The sequence below is a fragment of the Tursiops truncatus genome, chromosome 9, assembly GCF_011762595.2.
Source record: "Tursiops truncatus isolate mTurTru1 chromosome 9, mTurTru1.mat.Y, whole genome shotgun sequence".
NCBI lineage: Eukaryota > Metazoa > Chordata > Mammalia > Artiodactyla > Delphinidae > Tursiops > Tursiops truncatus.
This window is the reverse complement of record NC_047042.1, coordinates 46,582,612-46,610,078: the sequence shown is the minus strand read 5'-3', so window position 1 is coordinate 46,610,078 and position 27,467 is coordinate 46,582,612. Positions and strand designations below refer to the sequence as shown.

Genomic DNA, 27,467 nt, shown 5'->3' with positions numbered 1-27,467 from the left:
TCCAGGAGACCTGGCATTAGGAATTTGTACAACCTTCTGGTGAATCCGACCTGCCTCAGAGCTAGTTAAGCCTCACTTTCTCAGTCCGTTTTATCTATTTTAACATATATAAGTAATACTGGAGAACACTCTAATTGTAAAAATTCAAACAATGCAAATAATGATAAAACAAGTCCTCCTTCACCAATACTAAGCCTGCCCCTGACATCGCCTTCATTGCCTTCCATCCCAGGTACCCTCTGCTATCAGTTTAGTGTTGAGTGTCCAGAGCATTGCAGTACTTACTCACATACATCTGTACCTATGGAAATACAGGACTTGGGACTTGGGTTTCTTGGTTTTGGGTTATTTTTGAGTTGTTGATGGTTTTTAAGCTAGTAAATGGCACCATCCTATTTGTGCTTTCACAAGTAATTCTGACCATGTTTGGGAGCAAGAAAAACTAGCAAAAGCCACCTGGAAGGAAGGTGCAGTAGTCCAGGGAAGAAATGACAGTGGCTTAGATCAGTAGTTTGGAATGGAGAGACGTAGATGGATTTGAGAATCATTTATGAGGTAAAAGCCACAGAAACTGGTGACTGATTTGATACAAGGAAGGTGAGAGAGGGAGTCAGCAGGAAGAAACCCAGGTTTAAGACTGGGGCAACTGGAGATCTGTAGTGGCATTCATTGCGGTGGAGAACACCCAAGGAGGTGCATGTTGCTGAGGAGTGATGTACGGGTCGTATTTAAGGTGTCTGGGAGGCACAATTCACAGCCTTCACTACGCAGTTTGATAATTGGGACAGAAGCAGAGGGAGCGCTTTGGGCTGCTCATACGGACCTAGTTGCAATCAGAACGTTTATTAAGTCCAAGGAGTGGACTTTAAAAGAAATGCTAAAACCCAATGCAGAGAAAGAGAAATATTTAGGAAATAAACAGGAAAAATGGAGGTAGAAAAAAAAGATTAAAAAGTAACAACCCAAGAAATAGGAAAAAATTAGAATTGTTTGCGTATAGGGCTTCCTGGGTATTAATGGAGAGGACTGTGTCAAGATGACAGAATTGGCTGTTAACTGTATGAAAAACAACCACACTTAGAAATTCAAACTCAAACCAAGCTGAGAAACCTCAACTGTGAGACTGACACAAATCCAAAAGATAACATACTCTGTGAGGAGACCAAAAGAAAACAACCATTCTAATACATTGTCATTGGAAATGCAAATGATACAACGCTAATGGAGGGGAATTTGGCAATATCTAAAAATGATGAATGCATATTTGCTCATTGACAGCAATTCCCGCTTCTAGGATTCTATGCCAAAGATGTACTAGCAATAAATAAGAAAAAGACTTATGCAGAGGGATATTTGTTCAAAGACTACCTTGAATAGCAAAACATTGGAAAAACCCCAAAAGTCCATCAATAGGACACTGGACAAATCAAAAGTATGATACATCCACATGAAGGAGTACTATTCAGATGTAGAAAAGAAATGAAGATGTCCATATGCTTATTATGAAGTGATCTCTAGAATATAGAGGTCACTATATTTTTAAATGAGAAACGTAAATAGTATGTTGTCACCATTTAATATTTACTTATATATTTTTTAAATTTAATTTTTATTTTATAGTTGATTTACAATGTTTTGTTAGTTTCAGGTATACAGCAAAGTGATTCAGTTCATTTTCAGATTCTTCTCCCATATGGGTTATTACAGAATATTGAGCTGGGCTATACAGTAGGTCCTTGTTGATTATTTTATATAAAGTAGTGTGTACACATTAATCCCAATCTCCTGATTTATCCCTCCCCCGACCTTTCCCCTTTGGTAACCATAAATTTGTTTTTGAACTCTGTGAGTCTGTTTCTGTTTTGTAAATAAGTTCATTTGTATCATTTTTTTAGATTCCACATAAGTGATATCATATGATATTTGTATTTCTCTGACTTCACTTAGTATAATAATCTCTAGGTCCACCTATGTTGCTGCAAACGGCATTATTTCACTCTTTTTTGTGGCTGATATTCCATTGTATATATATGTACCACATCTTCTTTATCCATTCTTCTGTTGATGGACATTTAGACTGCCTCCATGTCTTCGCTGCTGTAAATAGTGCTGCAGTGAACATTGGGGTGCATGTTTCTATTCGAATTATGGTTTTTTCTGGATATATGCCCATGAGTGGGATTGCTAGATCATATGGTAATTCTAGTTTTTGTTCTTTAAGGAGGCTCCATACTGTACTCCGTAATGGTTGTACCAGTTTATATTCCCACCAACAGTGTAGGAGGGTTCCCTTTTCTCCACATCCTCACCAGCATTTATTGTCTGTAGACTTCGATGATGGCCATTCTGACCGATGTGAGGTGATACCTCATTGTAGTTTTGATTTGCATTTCTCTGATAATTAGCAAAGTTGAGCATCTTTTCATGTGGTTTTTGGGCATCTGTATGTCTTCTTTGGAGAAATGTCTATTTTGACCTTCTGCCCACTTCTTGATTGCGTTGATTGGTTTTTTTTTTTGATATTGAGCTGCATGAGCTATTTGTATATTTTGGAGATTAATCCCTTGTTGGTCACTTCGTTTGCAAATACTTTCTCCCATTCTGTGGGTTATCTTTTTGTTTTGTTTATGGTTTCCTTTGCTATGCAAAAGCTTTTAAGTTTCATTAGGTCCCATTTGTTTATTTTTGTTTTTATTTTCATTACTCTAGGAGGTGGATCCAGAAAGATATTGCTGAGATTTATGTCAGAGTGTTCTGCCTGTGTTTTCCTCTAAGAGTTTTATAGTGTCCAATCTTACATTTAGGTCTTTAATCCATTTTGTGTTTATTTTTGTGTACAGTATTAGGGAGTGTGCTAATTTCATTCTTTTGCACGTAGCTGTCCAGTTTTCCCAGCACCACTTACTGAAGAGACTGTCTTTTCTCCATTGTATTTTCTTGCCTCCTTTGTCGTAGATTAATTGACCATAGGTGCATGGGTTTATTTCTAGGCTTTCTATCCTGTTCCACTTATCTGTATATCTGTTTTTGTGCCAGTACCATACTGCTTTGATGGCTGTAGCTTTGTAGTATAATCTGAAGTCAGAGAGCCTGATTCCTCCAGCTCCGTTTTTCTTTCTCAGGATTGCTTTGCCTATTCAGGGTCTCATGGGTTTCCGTACAAATTTAAAAAGTTTTGTTCTAGTTCTATGAAAAATGCCATTGGTAATTTAATAGGGATTGCATTGAATCTATAGATTGCCTTGGATAGTATTGTCATTTTGACAATATTGAGTCTTCCCATCCAAGAACTTGGTATAACTTTTCATCTGTTTGTATCGTCTTCAGTTTCTTTCATCAGCGTCTTATAGTTTTCAAAGTACAGGTCTTTTGCCTCCTTAGGTAGGTTTATTCCTAGGTATTTTATTCTTTTTGATGCAGTGGTAAATGGGATTGTTTCCTTAATTTCTCTTTCTGATCTTTTGTTGTTAGTGTATAGAAATGCAAGAGATTTCCGTGTATTAATTTTGTATCCTGCAACTTTACCAAGTTTGTTTGTGAGCTCTAGTAGTTCTCTGGTAGCATCTTTAGGATTTTCTGTATATAGTATCATGTCATCTGCAAATGGTGACAGTTTTACTTCTTTTCAAACTTGGATTTCTTTTATTACTTTTTCTTCTCTGATTGCTGTGATTAGAGGACTTCCAAAGCTATGTTGAATAAAAGTGGTAAGAGTGAACATTCTTGTCTTGTTCCTGATCTTAGAGGAAATGCTTTCAGCTTTTCACCATTGAGTATGATGTTACCTGTGGGTTTTGTCATATATGGCCTTTATTATGTTGAGGTAGGTTCCCTCTATGCCCACTTTCTGGAGACTTTTTATCGTAAATGGGTGCTGAATTTTGTCAAAACCATTTTCTGCTTCTATTGAGATGATCATATGGTTTTTATTCTTCAGTTTGTTAATGTGGTGCATCACACTGATTGATTTGCAGATATTGAAAAATCCTTGCACCCCTGGGATAAATCCCACTTGATTATGGTGTATGATCCTTTTAATGTATTGTTGGATTTGGTTTGCTAGTAATATTTTGTTGAGGATTTTTGCGTCTATGTTCATTAGTGATATTGGCATATAAGTCTCTTTTTTTGTGATGTCTTTGTCTGGTTTTGGTATCAGGGTGATACCTCATAGAATGAGTTTGGGAGTGTTCCTTCCCCTGCAATATTTGGGAATAGTTTCAGAAGTATAGGTGTTAACTCTTCTCTAAATGTTTGATAGAATTCACCTGTGAAGCCATCTGGTCCTGGAGTTTTGGTTGTTGGGAGTTTTTTAATCACAGTTTCAATTTCAGTGCTTGTGATTGGTCTATTCATACTTTCTATTCTTGGTTCAGTTTGGGAGATTGTATCTTTCTAAGAATTTGCCCATTTCTTCTAGGTTGTACATTTTATTGGCATATAGTTGCTTGTAGTAGTCTTTTATGGTCCTTTGTATTTCTGTGATGTCAGCTGTAACTTCTCCTTTTTCATTTCTAATGTTATTGATTTGAGCCCTCTCTTTTTCTTGATGATTCTGGCTAAAGGTTTGTCAATTTTGTTTATCTCTTCAAAGAACCAGCTTTTAGTTTCACTGATCTTTTCTGTTGTTTTCTTTGTCTCTATTTAATTTGTTTCTGCTCTGATGTTTATGATTTCTTTCCTTCTTCTAACTTTGGGTTTTGCTTATTCTTCTTTTTCTAGTTGCTTTAGGTGTAAGTTTAGATTGTTTATTTGGGATTTTTCTTGTTTCCTGAGGTAAGATTGTATTGCTATAAACTTCCCTTTTGAGAATTGCTTTTGCCACATCCCATAAGTTTTGGATTGTTGTGTTTTCATTGTCATTTGTCTCTAGGTATTTTTAAAATTTTCCTCTTTGATTTCTTCAGTGATCCATTGGTTGTTTAGTAGCATATTGTTTAGCCTACACGTGTTTATGGTTTTCACAGTTTTTTTTCTTGTAGTTGATTTCTAATCTCATAGCATTGCAGTCAGAAAAGATGCTTGATATGATTTCAGTTTTCTTAAATTTATCAAGGCTTTCTTTATGGCCCAGCATTTGATCTATCCTAGAGAATATTCCACGTGCACTTGGAAGAATGTGTATTCTGCTTTTGCATGGAATGCTCTATAAATATCAAGTCCATCTGGTCTAATGCGTCATTTGAGGCCTGTGTTTCCTTATTGATTTTGTGTCTGGATGATCTGTCCATTGATGTAAGTGGGGAGTTAAAGTCCCCCAGTATTATTGTCTTATTCTCGATTTTCCCTTTATGGCTGTTAGCATTTGGCTTATATATTGAGGTGGTCTTATGTTGGGTGCATATGTATTTACAATTTACAATTGTTATATCTTCTTCTTGGATTGATCACTCGATCATTATGTAGTGTCCTTCTTTGTCTCTTGTAACAGTCTTTATTTTAAAGTCTATTTTGTCTAATATGAGTATTGCTACTCTAGCTTTCTTTTGATTTTCATTTGCATGGAATACCTTTTTCCGTCTCCTCACTTTCACTCTCTATGTGTCCCTAGATCTGAAGTGAGTCTCTTATAGACAGCATATATATGGGTCTTGTTTTTGTATCCATTCAGCCAGTCTTTGTATTTTGGTTGGAGCACTTATTCGTTTATGTTTAAGGTAATTATCGATATGTATGTTCTTATTGCCATTTTGTTAATTGTTTTGGATTTGTTTTTGTAGGTCTTTTTTCTTCCCTTCCTCTTTTGTTCTCTTTTGTGATTTGATGACTGTTGTTGTGTTTGGATTGCTTTTTCTTTTTTCGTGTGTGTGTATCTATTGTAGATTTTTGGTTTGTGGTTACCATGAGGTTTTGATATAGCAGTCTGTGTATATACAAGTTTGTTTTAAGTAGCTGGTCTCTTAATTTCAAATGCATTTCCAATATCCCACATTTGTTTTCTCTTCTCATGATTGCTGGTTTTGATATCATATTTGTTTGTGGATGATTTCCTACTTTTACTGTATATTTGCCCTTACCGGTGAGCTTTCCTGTTCATAATTTTCTTGTTTCTAGTTATGGCCTTTTCTTTTCTGCCTAGAGAAGTTCTTTTAGCATCTGTTCCAAAGCTGGTCTGGTTGTGCTGAATTCTGTTAGCTTTTGCTTGTCTGTGAAGCTGTTGATTTCTCTGTTAAATCTGAGTGAGAGCTTTGATGGGTAGAGTATTCTTGCTTGTAGGTTTTTCTCTTTCATCACTTTACTTTTTTTAATTCATTTATTTTTGGCTGCATTGGGTCGTCGTTGCTGCACGCAGGCTTTCTCTAGTTGCAGCGAGCGGGGGCTACCCTTCGTTGTGGTGCGCAGGCTTCTCATTGCAGTGGTTTCTCCTGTTGCGGAGCCGGGCTCTAGGCAAGCAGGCTTCAGTAGTTGTGGCATGCAGGCTCAGTAGTTGTGGCGCACGGGCTTAGTTGCTCCGCGGCATGTGGGATCTTCCCGGACGAGGGCTCAAACCCATGTCCCGTGCATTAGCAGGCAAATTCTTAACCACTGCACCACCAGGGAAGCTCCCTTTCATCACTTTAAATATATTGTGCCACTCCCTTCTGGCCTGCAGAGTTTCTGCTGAATCAGCTAATAACCTTATGGGAGGTCCCTCGTATGTTATTTGTCGCTTTTCCCTTGTTGCTTTTAATATTTTTTCTTTGTCTTTAATTTCTGTCAGTTTGATTACTGTTTGTCTCAGTGTGTTCCTCCTTGCGTTTATCCTGTCTGGGACTCTCTGCACTTTTTGGACTTGGGTGACTGTTTCCTTTTCCATGTTAGGGAAGTTTTCAGCTATTATCTCTCCAAATATTTTCTCAGGTCTTTTCTCTCCTCTCCTTTCGGGCCCCCTATGATGCAAATATTGGTGCATCTAATGTTGCCCCAGAGGTCTCTTAGACTTTCCTCATTTCTTTTAAGTCTTTTTTCTTTATTCTGTTTTGCAGCAGTGATTTCCACCGATCTGTCTTCCAGCTCACTTATTCGTTCTTCTGCCTCATTTATTCTGCTATTGATTCCTTCTAGTGTATTTTTCATTTTGGTTATTGTATCTCTGTTTGTTCTTTAAAGCTTCCAGCTCTTTATTAAACATTTCTTGTATTCTCTCAGCCTGTGCCTCCATTCTTTTTCCAAGATCTTGGATCATCTTTACTATCATTACTCCGAATTCTTTTTCAGGTAGTTGCCTATCTCCACTTCATTTAGTTGTTCTTTATCTTGTTCATTCATCTGGAACATATTTCTCTGCCGTCTCATTGTGCCTAACTTTTTGTGTTTGTGGTCTCTGTTCCTCAGGCTGCAGGGCTTTAGTTCTTCTTGCTTCTGGTGTCTGCCCCCTGGTGGGTGAGATTGGTCCAGGGGCTTGTGCAGGCTTCCTGGTGGGAAGGCCTGGTGCCTACTCACTGGTAGGTGGAGCTGGGTCTTGTCACTCTGGTGACAGGGGCAGGGCCATGTCAAGGGGTGTGTTTATAGGTGGCTTTTGGCTCAGGACAACTTTAGGCAGCCTGTCTGCTGATGGATGGAGCTGTGTATTCACCCTGTTGGTTGTTTAGCCTGAGGCATCCCTACACTGGAGCCTGCAGGCTGCTGGGTGGGGACAGGTCATGGTGCCAAAATGGTGACCCCCGAGAGAGCTCATGCAGATGAATTTTCCCTGGGGCCTCTGCCACCAGTGTCATTGCCCCCCCAGTGAGCCACAGCTGATCCCCACCTCCCCAGTAGACCCTCTAAGACCCACAGGTAGGTCTGGCCCAGGCTCTTATGAAGGCACTACTTTGTCCTGGGTCCCAGTGCACATGAAACCTTGTGTGTGCCTTCCAAGAGTGGAGTGTCTGTTTCCCCCAGTCCTGTGGAGCTCCTGCACTCAAGCCCTGCTGGCCTTCAAAGCCAAATGCTCTGGGGGCTCCTCCTCCCGATGCCAGACCCCCAGGCTGGGGAGCCTGACATGGGGCTCAGAACTCTCACTCCTGTGGGAGAACCTCTGCCGTATAATTATTTTCCAGTTTGTGGATTGCCCACCTGGCAGGTATGAGATTTGATTATACTGTGAAAGCACCCCTCCTAGTATTTCACTGTGGCTTCTTCCTTGGCTTTATGTGTAGAATATCTTTTTTGGTAGGTTCAAGTCTTTTTTGTTGATGGCTGTTCAGTCAACTGTGATTTGGGTGTTTTCGTGAGAGGAGTTGAGCTCAAGTCCTTCTATTCTGCTATCTTGCCTCCTTCACTAAATTAAATATCTACATATACATTTTTAAAAGTTGGAAAGATGAACCACACACACACACAAATGATTACTTAGAGACTGGAGGCTGAAATGAACAGTCATACTTCTTTGAATATACCTTGGCAGTTTGGTTTGAGAACTATGTAAATATTTTACATAGTTATAAAACAAAATAAGTTTTACAATTGGTTCTTTTTCATTGAAGTAACATGAAATCAGCTTAGGTGTGGCTCAGATTGGATGCAGAACCTTACAGTGTGGGACAATTCTAAATGACTTCAAAACCCTGCATTTTTGACTCTACATTCCAAACGAGATATATTTTAGGGATAAACAGGACTCCCCTCAAAAATCTTTAACTACTTCTAGTACTCATATTGCTGACGGTCATATTGTTACTGTCTCTTATACTGTTGCATTTGTATCTTGATATCGATGTTTGTGAGAGTTGATGTCATTGAGAATTCATATTAACAGCAGGGTTGAAAGGAGATGCAAATACACAAAGTTAGGTAAAAACTCTGTCATAATCCTAAATTGGAGTTGGACCTGTCAGTAAGAACTCATGGTGTGTGTTACCTCTAAATCCAAAAGAATACATATTCACAGCTCTATCTACCAAAAAGGTTTAGAAACAAATGACCAATCCAATGGCATTTACTCTTCTGGGGTCCAGATTGTGCTTTCTAAATACCAGTTCCACTAAAAGAAACCAGAGATCCTGGAAGAAATTACTGATTCTAGATCTGGAGCAGGAAATGTAGAAAATGAGCTTGGAATATTTCATCATGATAGAAAACAAGGAAGCTAGCAAACGCTATGAATTTCTTGTCAAAGAGTTTGAAAGCCAAGCTGAATAAGCTTTTACTGTCTATAAGTAATAGATTGAGTTCATAATGATACTGAAAAAAGAAAAATAAAACCTCATTGGTCATCTTTGGAGAATATCAGGGAGACCAACTGATTATTTTAAAAACTAATAACTAGGGACTTCCCTGGTGGCGCAGTGGTTGAGAATCCGCCTGCAAATGCAGGGAACATGGGGTTCAAGCCCTGGTCCGGGAAGATCCCACTTGCTGTGGAGCAACTAAGCCCATGCACCACAACTACTGAGGCTGCGCTCTAGAGCCTGTGAGCCACAACTACTGAGCCTGCGTGCCTAGAGCCCGAGCTCTGCAACAAAAGAAGCCACTGCAATGAGAAGCCCACGCACCACAACAAAGAGTAGCCCCTGCTCACTGCAACTAGAGAAAGCCTGCGTGCAGCAACAAAGACCCAACAACGAAGACCCAATGCAGCCAAAAATAAATAATTTATTTTAAAAAACAAAACAAAGCACTAATAACTAAAGCAAAGAATCAGTCATTCTGAAAGAGTCAAAGATTTGTTCTGTCTTTTCTGTGATTTGTGTTGCAGGGTTACTAAGTAGTTGATGGGAGTAGTTTTTCTTTATAGACATATTCCAGCTATTATGGGAAGAAGAAATGATAGGATTTGAATATTATCATTTTGCAACCACTAATGATCTAAGCAATGGGTATTGCTGATAACGTCTTAAAAATAGAAACCACCTTCATAATTATGGAAGTATACAATACCACCTTTGAAGTAGGCTTGTCCCCCAGATCAAATCTGAATCTTATCAATCTACCAGATCTCTGAATTTAGAGGCAATAGGAGATACAGATGCAAAATGTTAAATAATACCACAGGGATGCAGTCAGCCAAATCCAGACTGGGGAAATCTGTAAGACAACTGATCTCATTTCAGCAACAAAACCAAAAAATTTTTTTCAAGGAAAAAGAAAGAAATAGAGGTGGAAGCTATATGCCCAAACAAAATAGAACAAAACAAAACTTGAGACATTTCAACCAGTCTCACAATATGGATCCTGTGTAAGATCTTGATTCAAGCAAACATTCCATTAAAAAATTAGAAGGCTTTTAGGGAAATGTGAATATTGTCTGAATATTTGTTGATAGAGATGAATTATTATTGTAGGTGTCATAATGATATTGTGATCATTTTAAGTGGTTTGACCTTGAAGGAGGTACACAGAAATATTTACAGAAGAAGTTACATGATGTCAGGGATTTGCTTCACAATAATCGTTTGGGAAGGGGAGAGCTTGTGGTTGTAGGTGAATAGGATGAACCATGTATTGATAAATATTGAAGTTGGATATTCTATTTCTAAATATGTTTGAAATTTTCTATAATAAAACTAAGAAGGCAAAAGAGGAGGGAGTGATCAACAGTAACAAATACTTGAGAGAAGTAGCATCGAGACTGTCACATGTCCCTTGTATTTAGCAACTCGACTGGTGCCCATGGCAAGTACAGTCCCATTGGAGTGCATTGAGAGTGGAACACAGATTAAGGAGGTAAGGAGTGAGAGGAAAACAGGAAGTGCTGAAGAAAAATCCAGAAGCTTGGCTACAGGGAGAGGAAGATGGAAAGTGGAGAGAGGGTTTTTCTTCTTCTTTCTATTCTTTCCTTTTTTTTTTTTAAGACTGTAGAGACTCTTGAGGATATTGCTGTTGTGGAAGAGCCAGTAAAGAAAAAGAGTAGAAAAAAACCTGTAAGCATAAGGCAGAGAGAGGATCCCAAAAATGTTGGAGTGAATGGGATGCATAGCATAGGCAGGGGGTGAGTTTTACATTTGAGCAGTGACACCTTTTTCTGGTGTAACAGAGGAACAGGAAAGGATGGGGGCAAATATACATGGTGTGTAGGTTTGGTGGATGAAAGCAGAGAGAACTCTCGATTGATTCTGTTTTCTCAGTGAGGTAGGAGATGAAGTGTTCTGCTGAGTGGGAAGTGCTGAAGGGAGCAGAAGGGAGGTGCTGAAGGGAGCAGGTTTCAGTTGGTCACAGAAGAGAACAGAAAGGGCTGATGAGGGAAACAAAGATGGACTTGGGCAGTGTGGAGGACCCAGTTGGGTTGGAGACCAGGATGTTTTAGTGGCATCAGTCTTCAGGGCTGACTTCCTCTGAGAGAGCTTGGCAGCACAAATATGGACAGGGATGAGATGGACAGTTAGTTGGACCCTGGGCTGGAGCTTTGCCATAATATGATGGAAGGACAACAGAACATAGGATTTGGAGATGTGGACAAGACAGTGTTTGATGTTAGACTAAGGATTCTAAGCTGGAGCAGGAAGGAAATGAAAAGAGAAAGAAAGTAGTACTTCCCTGGTGGTGCAGTGGTTAAGAATCCGCCTGCCAATGCAAGAGACATGGGTTCAAGCCCTGGTTTGGAAAGATCCCACGTGCCGCGGAGCAACTAAGCCCGTGCGCCACAACTACTGAAGCCCACGTGCCTAGAGCCCGTGCTCCGCAACAAGAGAAGGCACCGCAATGAGAAGCCCACGCACCGCAGCGAACAGTAGCCCCTGCTCGCCGCAGCTAGAGAAAGCCCACGCACAGCAACAAAGACCCAACACAGCCAAAAATAAATAAATTAAAAAAAAAAAGAAAGTAAAGGGATTAGGGGGGTTGGAAGGCCCTATAAGATCAAAGAACATTATGAAGACAGTAATTGGGTAAGAGAATTAGTAAATTTTTAGAAATTGTTAGAATTAGTAAATTGTTAGAAAATGGGATGTTTGGATTTAACATTTCACAACTGAAATAATTCCAAGTGATTAAAAAAAAAAAAAAAGGGTCCAGGATGTGGTCATGTCTGTAGCTGAAGTCCAGTGAAGTTGTAGTTCTCTGGAGATGAGGTAGTCACGGAAATAAAAGGTCAGGGTTCTAGTATGCTGTGTGCTTTGAAGTGGGCCAGGATAATAATGGCAAAATAAGAATAGAGAAGAAGATGGTGACCCAGGTGCTAAAGTCTTCAGTGAATTAGGAAGAGAGATCAAAAGAGGTAAAAGGTGGTACAGACAAGTGGCCTGAGCTTAAAAGAAGCAGGACTTTTTCCTGGAGGGCTGAAGAGCCATGAAACAGCCCTGGAGAGCAAGTAAGAAGCTGAGTGTCTGTCTCACTGTTGTGAAATAGAATACGCCGTGATGAGCAGCTTCTACCTGAGGAAACGGCACTGGAGGTGATGGGTTTGAGACAGGCAGTCAAGGGAGTTTTCAGTGAGAAGGCTGAGAATGCAGGCACATGACTTTACTACGGAATGAGACACGGAGGGCATGGTGGAAACATCTGGAAAAGAGGGGGAGCAGTGAGTGGTTGGTTCAGGTGAAATAAGTACTAATAGAGATTTCTAGAAAATGCTATGAGAGAGACCACCAGAATGAGGAGGAAGGATGAAAAAAATGAATTCCAAACAGGATGCTAATTTTGCACATTCTAGTGAGGATAGCATGAAGGGAGAGGGCATTAAAACACATTACATTGCCCTCCCCCCACCAAGTTTCATCTTTAAACCACAGACAGGGAAGGCTTCCCACTGAAGCAGAAGCTTCATTGGAGTAGTTTACCTGGCAAACCGTGGACCAGGTTGCATTCCTGGGAGCTGGATCAACAAATGTGCAGCTGTTCTCACCTAAACGGCTGAAAGCAGGTATCCGGTTAGGAAATGACATGCAGTGAGGCTGGGAAGATCAGTGTCTACTTGATTGTGTAGATTTATTTTTATTTTATAAACAGTGACACCTCACTTTATGAATGAATCAAAATCTAATTTTAGGGAGTTTTCGATGGAAGGTGATTCGGAGGGGTCGGGGAGGAGGGACCAACATTTATTGAGGTCATAGTGTGTGCTAGGCATTGTGCTAAATGTTACATACAGTGTTACATACGTTAGTCCACAAAGTCCTCACAGTAAAGTTATGAGTAGACAGTATTATTCCATTTTATAGAGGAAAAAGGCAGAGCTTAAATAACATGCCTGCTGTGCTCAGTGAGAAAGTGGGGAAACTGGGATTCGAACCTAGGTTTGTGTGACCCCCTAACATGTCCTTTTCCACACCAGCATACTAAGCCTAGAGACAGGAAATCCAGTTACAAGGCTAGTTAGATCATCCCGGTGAGAGCCATGATGTTGGCAGTGGCAGAAACAGTGAGCCTGTGCAGGAGAACACGAGTCTGAGAGAGAAAATCAAGCACACGTAATGACCAACTGACTTGACAGGGGAGTCAGTGACGATCCTGATGTTTCTGCCTTTGGCATCTGAGTGAAAGAACCGTGGCGCCAGTGACTGAGACAGGAAATAGAGGAGGAGAAGCAGGCTTCAGTTGGGGTAGAAAATTAGCTGAAACTTTCTCAAAGGTAATTGCAAAAACAGCAGCTCAGGGGCAAGAGTGGAGTTAAAACTACAGCTATGACAGTGATCAGCATATAGTTAGTCATTTACTCCAAGGGAGAAAATTTTGAATAGACTGTGGATGGAAGATGACAAGGGTGTAACCTTGGAGCTGATGATGCTGCAGCATGAGGAGGAGTACCCAGATCAAAAAGGCAAGAGGGGGCTTCCCTGGTGGCGCAGTGGTTGAGAGTCCGCCTGCCCATGCAGGGGACGTGGGTTCGTGCCCCGGTCTGGGAGGATCCCACATGCCGCGGAGCGGCTGGGCCCGTGAGCATGGCCACTGAGCCTGCACGTCCGGGGCCTGTGCTCCGCAACGGGAGAGGCCACAACAGCTAGAGGCCTGCGTACCGCAAAAAAAAAAAAAGAAAAAAAAAAAAAAGAAAAAAAAAAGGCAAGAGGAAGGTGGTGTGGAGCTCAGTGAGCAATTTCAGTGGATCCTTGAGGACAGATTGTAGGTGGCAGCAGAGTGAGGAGGGAAGACAGTAGACATCGAAAATACAGACTGCTCTTCCAGCCATTAGGCTGTGAACTGAAGGACATCCAGTGGTGGCCAGCAGGGAAGGCTGGGCGGAGGAAGGATTTGGTTATTATTCTTTTTGAGAGACTTGAGCATGTTTGTGGCCTGAAGAGAAGGAGCCATTGAAATGTATAGATCAACAGTGGATGGTTTGAAAAATCGAGAACGGTGATATCAGGTGCCCATGCAGGGTTGGGGTGTGGAGAAAAGGCAGGGCACCGGGAAGACTGGAGAAAAAAGGTTTATGGATAGATTTAGGTAATGGTAGCGGAGGGGGAAGCAGAATGACAGAAGGTCCCTATTTTCCGGTGAAGTCAGAGACACTTTTACCTCTGATGGGAAGTGAGATGTGGCAGGGAGAGCGGGAAGGTTTAGATCAGGTCTTGTGAGAGATGAGACAGGGCCCTGACTCCAGAGGATGTCATTGCATTTCACAGGTGATGTCTAATTTCAGTTTTACAAGAATGCTAGGAATTGTGGAAAATTGTCGTTGATGAATCTCTTAGGTCTTCAAAAACCTCCTGACTCTGACGTTCGTAACTGTCCCCAACCTGTCCCCAACTTACCATAGCAGGTTGACAAATTCAGGAGTGGGAGATCTACCACTTGTCTACAATTCTAAACCAAGGGTTCTCAAAGTGTGGCCCCTTGATCAGCATTAGCTGGGATTTAATACAAATGCAAACTCTCTGGGCCCCACTCCAGAACTTTGCATCAAAAACTCTGGGAGTGAGGCCTGGTAATCTGTGTTGTAACTAACCCTCTACGAGATCCTGATGCTGCTAAAATTTGAAGAGCTGTGCTCTAAACCAATATGAAGTTCTGTTTCAGATTCTCTATCCTGCAGAGCCAGGGAGGGGGCGTGAGGGGGCAGTTCAGTTATTTTCAGGGGTCTCTCCTTTCTCTTCAAGGTTGTGTTAGGGACTAGAGAGCTAGTTCAGGATTCAGGCAGGAGAGCGAAAACCAATTCCCACTTCCCAGCCAGGTTTCATGATATAATTAGTACCTTACGTGTTCTGCCCAGAGCTTTGTACTGTAAATATATTTGAAACCCCAAATTAATCATAACCTTTTGTGGTGATGTACTGGGAACAATGGTTACACTTGATACTCTTGACAGCATTAGGTAGGGTCTTTTCTCCTCTTCATAATCTGAGCACACATAAAATTTAAAGGAAACGGTAGCAACACCTCCTAAAATTACTAGTCACTTTTGCAAGACTATGCCTGAACATAACCTTCTTTATATTAATAAAAAGAGCAAAGTGAAAATATAAATATTGTTTTGAAAATACTGGAAATCAAGGCTTTTGGTTTTTGCTTTTTTAAAATTCTTGTTGACAATGAGAATTTTCAGATAGGTGTAGAGCAGAGAAAGAAATAAGATGGGTAATTATTTTTTAGTTCCTTCTGACAATAATGGTTACCTTGCTAATCTTTATTTTAAACTCATTGGATAACTTAGACTTCTTTAATCATTTAAACAAAGGTGAAGAAGGTTATGGTGGAGGCTTTCTCGATAATCGAGTCAGTGGTACCCTCACACTGAAGATCGTGTCTTAGTCTATTCAGGCTGCTATAACAAAATATCACAGACTGGGTGGCTTATAAACAACAAAAGTTCACTTCTCACAGTTTTGGAAGCTGGAAAGCCCAAGATTAAGGGCCAGCATGGTCACATTCTGGTGAGGTCCCCTTCCTGGTTCATAGCCAGCACAATGTCCTCACTGATGGAGGGGCCTGGGGAGCTCTGTGGAGGTCTCTTTTAAAAGGGCTCTAATCCCATTCACAAGGGCTCCACCCTCACGACCTAATCACCTCCCAAAGGCCCCACCTCCTAATACCATCATGTGTGGGGATTAGGATTTCAACATATGAATTTGGGGGGATACATTCAGACCATAGCAGATTGCAAATTAAATAACATAAGGAAGAATCCTTAAGTCAGATTTTTAAAGTGGCTTCGATATAATACTTTGTGCATAAAAATAAGTACCGTGTAGCTCATAAAGGATACCCCCCAAAAAAAAGGTTTAAAGGAAAACCAAACAACAGGGAAATTTGGCAACACAGACATGCATTTTGTACATTCTACTGACCAAGAATTTATATTTCTAACACAAAGATAGTATTAGCAAAGAAAATCTGTATTCCAGGGGAGAATGTGATGCTGGAATTAGCACCCTGAGTGAAATGAATCTAATCTTGATGCCTGTAGCAAAGTCCATATCAATTCACTTTGCATAAGTAATGTGATTGCCAAAGAGACAATAGCACTTCACACACTTTTAGAAGAAGCTATGATTTTGAAGATCAAGACTAAAAAATAAAATTCCTCTGCACACGATTTTAGAAATATTGTAGTTAAATTAAAAAGTATATTTGGAGGAAAATGCAGTCATTGTCAACTCTGTGATTTGAAAAACTAATATTCCCGTTAACTTTATGATTTTATTTAAATTTGGGGGAAAGCCTAAAGAAAGAACATTATATGGCATATTTTTGGAGGTTTGGGCTTCTAAACGTTCCCCCAGGGCTTCCCTGGTGGCGCAGTGGTTGACAGTCTGCCTGCCAATACAGGGGATGTGGGTTCACGCCCCGGTCTGGGAAGATCCCACATGCCGCGGAGCGGCTGGGCCCATGAGCCATGGCCGCTGAGCCTGCGCGTCCGAAGCCTGTGCTCCGCAACGGGAGAGGCCACAACAGTGACAGGCCCGCGTACCACAGAAAAAAAAAAGCATAGTAGTAAACATTCCCCCAAAGAGTGATTTAGCTCATGAACACCAGATAACCACATTGCTTATAGAATCTTGAAAAGTTTAAACGATTCTTTCTAGTTTCATTAGCTTAGTTGACTTACTAAGAGAAAATAAGTACAGTTGATCCTTGAACAACATGGGGGTGAGGGCCACCCACCCCTCTCGCAGTTGAAAATCTGAGGACTGCTATCTCTGCCTCAAAGCAAAACAAAAAAAGGAATTTTTGATAAATGACTCACCCAAGGGCAGAAAGCTGAAAGTTTGGATAGAATCAGGACTCAAACCTTAGTTCTTTAGATTCTACATATTGTGATCTCTAATTGAACACAAACTTTTCCCCACACTTAGTTAATTGAAAGATCTGTAAAATGAAAATACAGGTGCAACATGTGTAAATGTACCCACACAGTTCAAACCTGTGTTGTTCAAGGGTCAATTGTAATTGCATGTTAGTGACAGAGGCATTGGACGGTTTTGGGTTTTGGGTTTTGGGGGGTTTTTTGATCAGAAATTTAAGGCAATATAATTAAAGGCACATTTTTTAAAGCATAGGAATGCAACCATTTTTAGTAGTGAGAGGAGCTTTGTTTATCACCTTAATTATCAACATATTTTAACCCCTTGTAAGAGGGGTAAAGGAAATAAACTATATGACCCTGGCCTCAGTGGATAAAGCGTAGAAATACAACCATGTGTAGTAAATAGTTTTGTTATGGTCGGCTACCGTATAGGCAGTGGACGGAAGAGTCCAAATAAATAGTAGAACAAACAATCAGATTTGTCCCAGCCAGGGTGTGGGACAGGGCTTGGAAGATACAGAGTGTAGGTGCTCTACCTCTCCATGGGGAGGCCTCCCATGGGAGATCTTCCCATGTGAATTCCCACACTTAGCATCGTGTCCCTTTTCTCTATATGCCTGACATCTTCTTCCCTCCAGCTTACTGGGGGAAAAAAAGCAAAACACAGATACCCGCCTTTGACCGTGTTGTCCCTTTCCAATCCTGTTTATCTTCTGCCTTTTTTTTTCCTACCAAACTGCAGTTTTACCTCCTACACTGTCTTTATGCCCATGATCACCAGCAAACCTGCTCCTTCAGATTGCCCCGACATCTTTGCCTGTTCCAAGGTCATTTTGCCATTTTCATTTCCTTTCATGACTTTGCTGTTTCAATAATGTTGATTAGTCCCTTGGAAAATTCTTCTTTAAATATATCAATGAAGCTCTTTTTAAGAGAACAGTAAAAAACTGTATACTTAAGTCTATCCTGATGATCCTTTTAAACAATAAAAAAAAGGCATTGCCTGAATAATTCTATTGACTATCAACCCCTACCTTTTATTGTATCTTAGCACATTAAATTTCCCATCCATCAAGAAATGCTGGAATTGATGCTTAGAAATAAAGTATGAACTCTTGGCTGGATTAAAACATCCAATTATTCCTCTCAGCTTTTCTGTTTGCTGAGGTTTAGGATAATTTTTTTCCTGTACTGTAGTTTAGGGGCTGGACAAGTTATGAGTCTTTGGACTTTTTGTCATTGCATCCAGTTTGGAAAGTTTCAGTGGATTCCAGTTAAACATTGTGTTAATATTTATTTTGGTCCTGGTACAGCTTCACAAGGATTTGGGTTCTTGATACTATTCGTGTATTTGCCAGGTCAGCCCCTTCCTTTAGACCTCAAAGGTCTCGTTTCTGTCACTTGTGTTGATAATATTCTCTAAATCCTTCCTGCACTAGAACTTTTGGTCTCTAAAATGCAATTCCTTTATGTTGACTGGTCAGGTGTAGGGCCTGACTTAACCCATGTGTCAGTATGTTGGTATTTGATGTGGATCCTGGACAGCACCCTGGGGTGCAATCATCCAAGAACCTTTCCGGGCACACATTTGATTGATGGAAATCACTGACTTCCTCGGAGTGTATCTTGACATTGTATAATCTGTCCTAGCAGTTTACATACGTCTCAGTCCTCTAAGCTTTTAACGAAGCAGTGACTCTGAGAACAAAATTTTCTAAGTGACTGAAGGGTGATGACTTTGCACAAATTTGAAAGATAATCTTCAATTTTCAAGCAATCCTGTGAAATCAATAAATATCACCTATTTCACATTTACATCCTCTGCCAGGGTTAAAATATAAGATGACTATCTTGGCTGGGTTTTTTCCCCTCCTAACTACTAGAGAGGGATGATCATTTTAATTTTTCATGAGTAAAAGAAATAGGAAAAATTTTGTTTCTAAGGAACAACATTGGTTATTACCTTTAAAATGGATTCGTTAACAATGATTAGGTGTTATAATAAATGTTAAATGTGGCTATATTGTAGATAATGCAACGATAAAAACAGCTGTCTTGCTCCCTGAGTCCCGTTTAGTATGTGTCGAATTTCTACCCTTTCTCTCTAAGACCGTGAGCTCCTTGAGAGTAGACCCGTGTTATTCCATCTGTATCCCCATAGTGCTTGGCACCTGCTAAGGCACTTAATAAAATATTGAATTAATACATGGATGAATAATCCCTGGATCTTTTAAAGATGTCCATTAAAGACATACTGGAGCAAATATTTAGTTAGCAGTGGTTTTGAGCAGTAAAATTCATAACCATAACTTATAAATATAATAATTAGAAAACTGAGGTTAAGCCCTAAAAATCCTATTAGGAAATATTTAAGAAACTATAATTTGGGGGAAAAAATCTAAGGCAACCATCTAGGGGTAGAGTGACCTCCTAATATTTTTCTTACAAAGTAGGTGATTAGAATTCCAATTAGTTTGTAAGAATGATCCGAAGAGAGGGGCAACCAGAGTGTGTGTCCTTACCCACCCCTTTCACTCAAGGTGGTGAGTATTTCTTCAGGTGATCAAGGGAAGAGGTTCCCAAACAAGCCTGACAGTCGTCCCTTGGTTCACTGCTACATGCAGGAACACTCTTTCTAAAGATACCTCTGGGAAAGTCTGACTCTTATGGGAAGTGATTCTCTCCAAAAGAAGGGGGCTCAGCTCTTCTCTAAATCATAGTTTATAAGAGAAATTCCTAACTCAAACTAAAGCAGTGGGGAGGGGATAGAGAAGGAAATGCAGTAAAGAAGCTTCTCAAAGTAGGTGACATCCAAGGTGAGGTTTGAAGGACTTAGGTAAAGGGAGAAAGGGAAGGGAATCCAAGCAAAGGAACAGAGTATTCAAAGTCAGAGGCATGGAATAGTTGACACTCTAGCTGTGTGACTTTCGGAAAGTTACTTAACCTCTCTGTGCTGCAGTTTATTCATCTATCCAATGGGGATTTAAATACTACCTATCTCATAGGGTACTTGTGAAGATTAAATGAGTTAGTATACATAAAGCTCTTAGAACAGTGCCAGGCACAGGGTAAACACTATGAAAGAAGTAGCACTACTGTCATTACTATTAAATAGTGTTATTGTTGCTATTGTTGTTATTTGGATATGAAAGTGTAGGTGAACTGGAGCAGTGGGTTCAAGGTGACTGGAAGGGAATAATGAAAGGGTAGCAATTGAGGCAAAAAGCGGGGATGAAAGGCAGTCTGTGGTGCCATGCGATAGAGTGTAGACGTTCTTCTGGAAATGACAAGGGCAATGGCTTATAAAGTGGGGCCTCATTGCCTCTTGTTGTCATACTGAGTGAGACTGGGCAGTAAAGACATCTCACCTTCCCCTCAGGATTTTGAACCACAGGGTCAACCTCATGTTCTACATCTGCTACCGCTTCCTCAGATTACCAGCAATACTTGTGTTTCACATTAACCCCTGGATTCAGCCCATAGATCTCTCTTATCTCAACATTAGTTGGTTGAATTATTAATATACACTCTCACCATTCTACCACATTCAGTAGTAGCACCTCGAGTGACCAGAATGTTTACTTTTGCAGCCCTTCATGGGACTCCCCTCCCAATTCACTACTACACTGAAATATTCAGATGAAGCCCAATCATGATGATAAAGACTATAATGGTAGTAATCATCGTAATAATAGAAGTTGCATTCAACTGCATACTTCCATGTGACTGGCATTGTACCAGTGATATCAGGTAATACTAAGTATATTTTTGTAAACATACTGCCACGTGACCCCTTAATTGTCTCATCTGACCTTTCTGCTAGCTTGATGTTTACTTGTTCCTCTGTGGTATCTTCAACTGGACTTTTCTTTTTACCAACTTATTATTGTTTTTAAATTTTTGAGCCAAGTATACATTCTCGTCCTTGTCCTTCTTAGCTCCAAACTACCCTGTCACCACAGTCTTTTCACACCTGTCCCCTGCTTCCCACTGAGTCCTGACCTCTCAAAGGTGATTTAAATATGGCAAGCTAAAGAAAGCACATGTGAGGATTTTTCTTAGTATATTCTAATATCAGTTACTTTTACAATTTCTGGGTTATTTCTTTAACTTGTCTATTTAGTATGTATTGATACACTCTTTCTCAGAGAAGGATATTTCTTTGGTCATCCTTATCCTGTGTCTCATATATGTTAGTTTGCCAGTATTACACACAATATAGGATGAGTAGAATTTGACCATTAGGACAAATTACTACTGTATCAACTTGGGACAATACAAATTGGGAGATTGTTCTCATTCTTGTAGTACTTTGTAAAGAATAAATAAAAGTTTTGTAGAGGAAAAATAAATATAATTAATCTTTGGAAACTCTCATTTTTCCTTCCAAAGTAGAGTAACAGGCCCTCTCATAAATTCTGGGGAAACAGACCTCAGTGTTTACTACTGGAAGCTCACCAGTGCTGTGGAAGTTTCTGGAGAGGAATGTTGTGGAATTGGCGGTAGAGTGAAATAGTTTTCTCTCCTGTCCTCTGTTCATTGGCTTGAACTAAACCCAAGTCAAAAGTCAGAAGCCTCTTATAAGTTGTCATTTTCCTTCTCACTTAGGACCTTCCTTAATGATTAAAAACGTAACTTTTAAACCAGATTTCCCCTTTACCACTCTGCCAGGCCCAGCTGCGTTAAGAGCTGTAATGGGTCCCCAATCGAGGAGGCTTATACTTTAGACTCTTGGCTTCCACCCACCTATGGAACCTAATTTATGCCTGATTGGCTTGGTTTTTCTCTCTCTCAGTTGCCCTCCTTTAACAAAATTTAGTAAATGAACTGAGGTTTGCTAGTCTTTTGCTGTTAAGACCGTTTTTTCAGTATTGCAATCCATGGACTGCCAACATGAAAGGTGTGTGTCTTTATATGTCTGTCAGTGTGTGTGTGTGATCTTGTTTCTTCTTTTTAAAGTATTTTGTGTGTATCTAGATCTGTACTAAATTAGAACAGGCATGCGCTCCTTTAAGAATGCCCTCCCCAGTCCCCCAGAGGAGGCTATTTGAAAAAATAGTTCCTTGAGAGCAGAGAATGACCATGTCTTCTTTATCAAATTTATGACAAATTTTTTAATTTTTATTTATTTATTTTTTTTACGGTACACGGGCCTCTCACTGTTGTGGCCTCTCCCGTTGCGGAGCACAGGCTCGGGACGCGCAGGCTTGGGACGCGCAGGCTCAGCGGCCATGGCTCACGGGCCTAGCCGCTCTGCGGCATGTGGGATCCTCCCGGACCGGGACACGAACCCGTGTCCCCTGCATCGGCAGGCAGACTCCCAACCACTGTGCCACTAGGGAAGCCCCTATGACAAATTTTTTACCTATTTCTCTGAGGTTGGTCTCTCCCCATGCTCATTCTTCCTACATAATCCTCTTCCGAAAATAAAACACACCTTTCATTATGTAATCTCCTACAATACGTAAGTGTTTGTATTCTGTGGAATCTTAACAGGCATTTTTTTAAAAAGGCAGGGGAAGAGGTTCCATGATTTAAAAGCAATACAGAAAGAGTTAAAGTGAACAAGTATGTTTATCGGAGAGGCCTTTTTAACTTATCCTTCAGGAATGGGCTGATTTTTGCCATGCAAAGGTCCCCAAACTCATCTGGGTATGGGACTCATTTTTACCCAGGCATAGTGGGAGAACAGTATTCCTTGGAACATACCTTTGGAAACTCTGATGGACACCGCTCTACTTGCTCTCCTAATCATTTCAAACACCTCAACCTGCATTTCATGGTTTTCCACTCGCTTGGACAAGCATCTACCCATTAGTCCCGCAAGTTCTAAATGCACTCTTTCCAATTTGCATTTTCCAGTAATAATGTCAAACAATTAAATAAAAATATCAGTAAGTATAGAGATATTAATGAACTTGAATTTCTAGAGAGGGGAGAGAGAGAGAGGCTGAAAGGAAGGAAGAATTAAATGTCCAGAAATAGTATTTAGAGATGGAGGCGTGACAGGCTCTGAAAGCTATGCAAGGAGCTTTCCATGAAGACAGGTACGATGCCAGCACCACTTGGAATAATGATTAAATAAATATACCACTTATTTTCTTATAAACAGTCTTTATGTCCTTTATAGAACCAAAGTCCGTGGGCGGGAAACAAGAAAGGAGAGCAACAAGAAAATATGGCTTAAGTCATAGAAATCAGACCTGAGGAGTACTTTACAGACCCCCTATTTAATTCCCTAATATTACAGGAAAGAAAACCAGTGTGTAGAGAGAAGTGATTTAGATATTCTTTTAGTTGCATATTTTTTCCACCTCACATTGATTGGAATTGAGTCAGTTAGAAATAAGTGCATGTAAAAAAAATGATTTTAACATTTTGAACTGTGCACCTATTTCTTTTTACACACACACACACACTGTATTTTATTTGTACAAGAGATAAATAAACTGACACCAAGCATTGTAAATGGATGACCACAACAAAAGCAACAATGATTGCAATTACCAAACACGAAACACACTCGTACTATGTCATAATATTGACATTCAGTCCAGGAATCTTAAAATTGACTTAAAAATGACCACGGTTAAAGATTTGATGAAATTTCATAATAATGCAATTGACAAGGAAATTTAGTTGTTCCTGAGATATACATTTTAAAGTAATAACTAGAATTATGACTTACATTATACCAGAACATATAAGATTTTAGAAATTTCATGTAATGTCTGAAACATTTATATTAACATATTTCCATACAAATAACCCAAAGAAAGTTTAGTATTAGTTTGTGTTTGTTTGTTTGTTTATACTGCAGGTTCTTATTAGTCATCAATTTTATACACATCAGTGTATACATGTCAATCCCAATCTCCCAATTCAGCACACCACCATCCCCGCCCCGCTGCAGCTTTCCCCCTTGGTGTCCATACGTTCTCTACATCTGTGTCTCAGCTTCTGCCCTGCAAACTGTTTCATCTGTACCATTTTTCTAGGTTCTACATACATACATTAATATATGATATTTGTTTTTCTCTTTCTGACTTACTTCACTCTGTGTGACAGTCTCTAGGTCCATCCACGTCTCAACAAATGACTCAATTTCGTTCCTTTTTATGGCTGAGTAATATTCCATTGTATATATGTACCACAACTTCTTTATCCATTCGTCTGTCGATGGGCATTTAGGTTGCTTCCATGACCTGGCTATTGTAAACAGTGCTGCAATGAACATTGGGGTGCATGTGTCTTTTTGAATTATGGTTTTCTCTGGGTATATGCCCAGTAGTGGGATTGCTGGATCATATGGTAATTCTATTTTTAGTTTTTTAAGGAACCTCTATACTGTTCTCCATAGTGGCTGTATCAATTTACATTCCCACCAACAGTGCAAGAGGGTTCCCTTTTCTCCATGCTCTCTCCAGCATTTATTGTTTATAGATTTTCTGATGATGTCCATTCTCACCAGTGTGAGGCGATATCTCATGGTAGTTTTGATTTGCATTTCTCTAATAATTAGTGATGTTGAGCATCGTTTCATGTGTCTCTTGGCCATCTGTATGTCTTCTTTGGAGAAATATCTATTTAGCTCTTCTGCCCATTTTTGGATTGGGTTGTCTGTTTTTTTAATATTGAGCTGCATGAGCTGTTTATATATTTTGGAGATTAATCCTTTGTTTGTTGATTCCTTTGCAAACATTTTCTCCCATTCTGAGGGTTGTCTTTTCATCTTGTTTTTGGTTTCCTTTGCTGTGCAAAAGCTTTGATGTTTCATTAGGTCCCATTTGTTTATTTTTGTTTTTATTTCCATTACTCTAGGAGGTGGATCAAAAAAGATCTTGCTGTGATTTATGTCAAAGAGTGTTCTTCCTATGTTTTCCTCTAAGAGTTTTATAGTGTCTGGTCTTACATTTAGGTCTCGAATCCATTTTGAGTTTATTTTTGTGTATGGTGTTAGGGAGTGTTCTAATTTCATTCTTTTACATGTAGCTGTCCAGTTTTCCCAGGACCACTTATTGAAGAGACTGTCTTATCTCCATTGTATATCTTTGCCTCCTTTGTCATAGATTAGTTGACCATAGGTGCATGGGTTTATCTCTGGGCTTTCTATCTTGTTCCATTGATCTGTGTTTCTGTGCCAGTACCATATTGTCTTGATTACTGTAGCTTTGTAGTATAGTCTGAAGTCAGGGAGGCTGATTCCTCCAGCTCCGTGTTTTTCCCTCAAGACTGCTTTGGCTTTTCAGGGTCTTTTGAGTCTCCATACAAATCTTAAAATGATTTGTTCTAGTTCCTTAAAAATTGCGATTGGTAATTTCATAGGGATTGCATTGAATCTGTAGATTGCTTTGGGTAGTATAGACATTTTCACAATATTGATTCTTCCAATCCAAGAACATGGTATATCTCTCCATCTGTTGGTATCATCTTTAATTTCTTTCATCAGTGTGTTATGGTTTTCTGCATACACGTGTTTGTCTCCCTAGGTAGATTTATTCCTAGGTATTTTATTCTTTTTTTGTAATGGTAAATGGGAGTGTTTCCATAATTTCTCTTTCAGATTTTTCATTAGTGTATAGGAATGCAAGAGATTTCTGTGCATTAATTTTGTATCCTGCAACTTTACCAAATTCATTGATTAGCTCTAGTAGTTTTCTGGTGGCATTTTTAGGATTCTCTATGTATAGTATCACGTCATCGGCAAACAGTGACAGTTTTACTTCTTTTCCAATTTGTATTCCTTTTATTTCTTTTTTTTTCTCTGATTGCCATGGCTAGGACTTCCAAAACTATGTTGAATAATAGTGGTGAGAGTGGACATCCATGTCTCGTTCCTGATCTTAGAGGAAATGCTTTCAATTTTTCACCATTGAGAATGAGGTTTGCTGTGGGTTTGTCGTATATGGCCTTTATTATGTTGAGGCAGGTTCCCTCTATGCCCACTTTCTTGAGAGTATTTATCATAAATCGGTGTTGAATTTTGTCAAAAGCTTTTTCTGCATCTACTGAGATGATCATGTGGTTTTTATTCTTCAGTTTGCTAGTATGATGTATCACATTGACTGATTTGTGTATATTGAAGAATCCTTGCATCCCCTGGGATAAATCCCACTTGATCATGGTATATGATCCTTTTAATGTGTTGTTGGATTCTATTTGCTAGTATTGTGTTGAGGATTTTTCCATCTATGTTCATCAGTGATATTGGCCTGTAGTATTCTTTCTTTGTGACATCCTTGTCTGGTTTTGGTATCAGGGTGATGGTGGCCTCATAGAATGAGTTTGGGAGTGTTCCTTCCTCTGCAATTTTTTGAAAGAGTTTGAGAAGGATGGGTGTTAGCTCTTCTCTAAATGTTTGATAGAATTCACCTGTGAAGCAATGTGGTCCTGGACTTTTGTTTGTTGGAAGATTTTCAATCACAGTTTCAATTTCATTACTTGTGATTGCTCAGTTCATATTTTCTATTTCTTCCTGGTTCAGTCTTGAAAGGTTATACATTTCTAAGAATTTGTCCATTTCTTCCAGGTTTTCCATTTTATTGGCATAGAGTTGCTTGTAGTAGTCTCTTAGGATGTTTTGTATTTCTGCGGTGTCTGTTGTAACTTCTCCTTTTTCATTTCTAATTTTATTGACTTGAGTCCTCTCCCTCTTTTTCTTTATGAGTCTTGCTAATGGTTTATAATTTTATCTTCTCAAAGAACCAGCTTTTAATTTTATTCATCTTTGTTATTGTCTTCTTTGTTTCTATTTCATTTATTTCTGCTCTGATCTTTATGATTTCTTTCCTTCTGCTAACTTTGGGTTTTGTTCGTTCTTCTTTCTCTAGTTCCTTTAGGTGTAAGGTTAGATAGTTTACTTGAGATTTTTCTTCTTTCTTGAGGTAGGCTTGTATAGCTATAAACTTCCCTCTTAAAACTGCTTTTGCTGCATCCCATAGGTTTTGGATCATCGTTTTTTCATTGCCATTTGTCTCTAGGTATTTTTTGATTTCCTTTTTGATTTCTTCAGTGATCTCTTGGTTATTTAGTAATGTATTGTTTAGCCTCCATGTGTTTGTGTTTTGTATGTTTTTTTCCCCTGTAATTCATTTCTAATCTCATAGTGTTGTCAGAAAAGATGCTTGATATGATTTCAATTTTCTTAAATTTACTGAGGCTTGACTTGTGACCCAAGATGTGATCTATCCTGGAGAATGTTCTGTGCATACTTGAGAAGAAAGTGTAATCTGCTGTTTTTGGATGGAATGTCCTATAAGTATCAATTAACTCTATGTGGTCTGTTGTGTCATTTAAAGCTTCTGTTTCCCTATTTATTTTCAGTTTGGATGATCTGTCCATTGGTGTAAGTGAGGTGTTAAGTCCCCCACTATTATTGTGTTACTGT

General features: G+C 39.5%; 1 protein-coding gene across 4 annotated transcripts in view; it reads left to right on the top strand.

Annotated features, from left to right (window-relative positions):
- Window positions 1-27,467, top strand: part of DYNC1I1 (dynein cytoplasmic 1 intermediate chain 1) — a 388,679-nt gene that overhangs the window by 313,803 nt on the left and 47,409 nt on the right. The gene's annotated exons all lie outside the window — the stretch shown is intronic.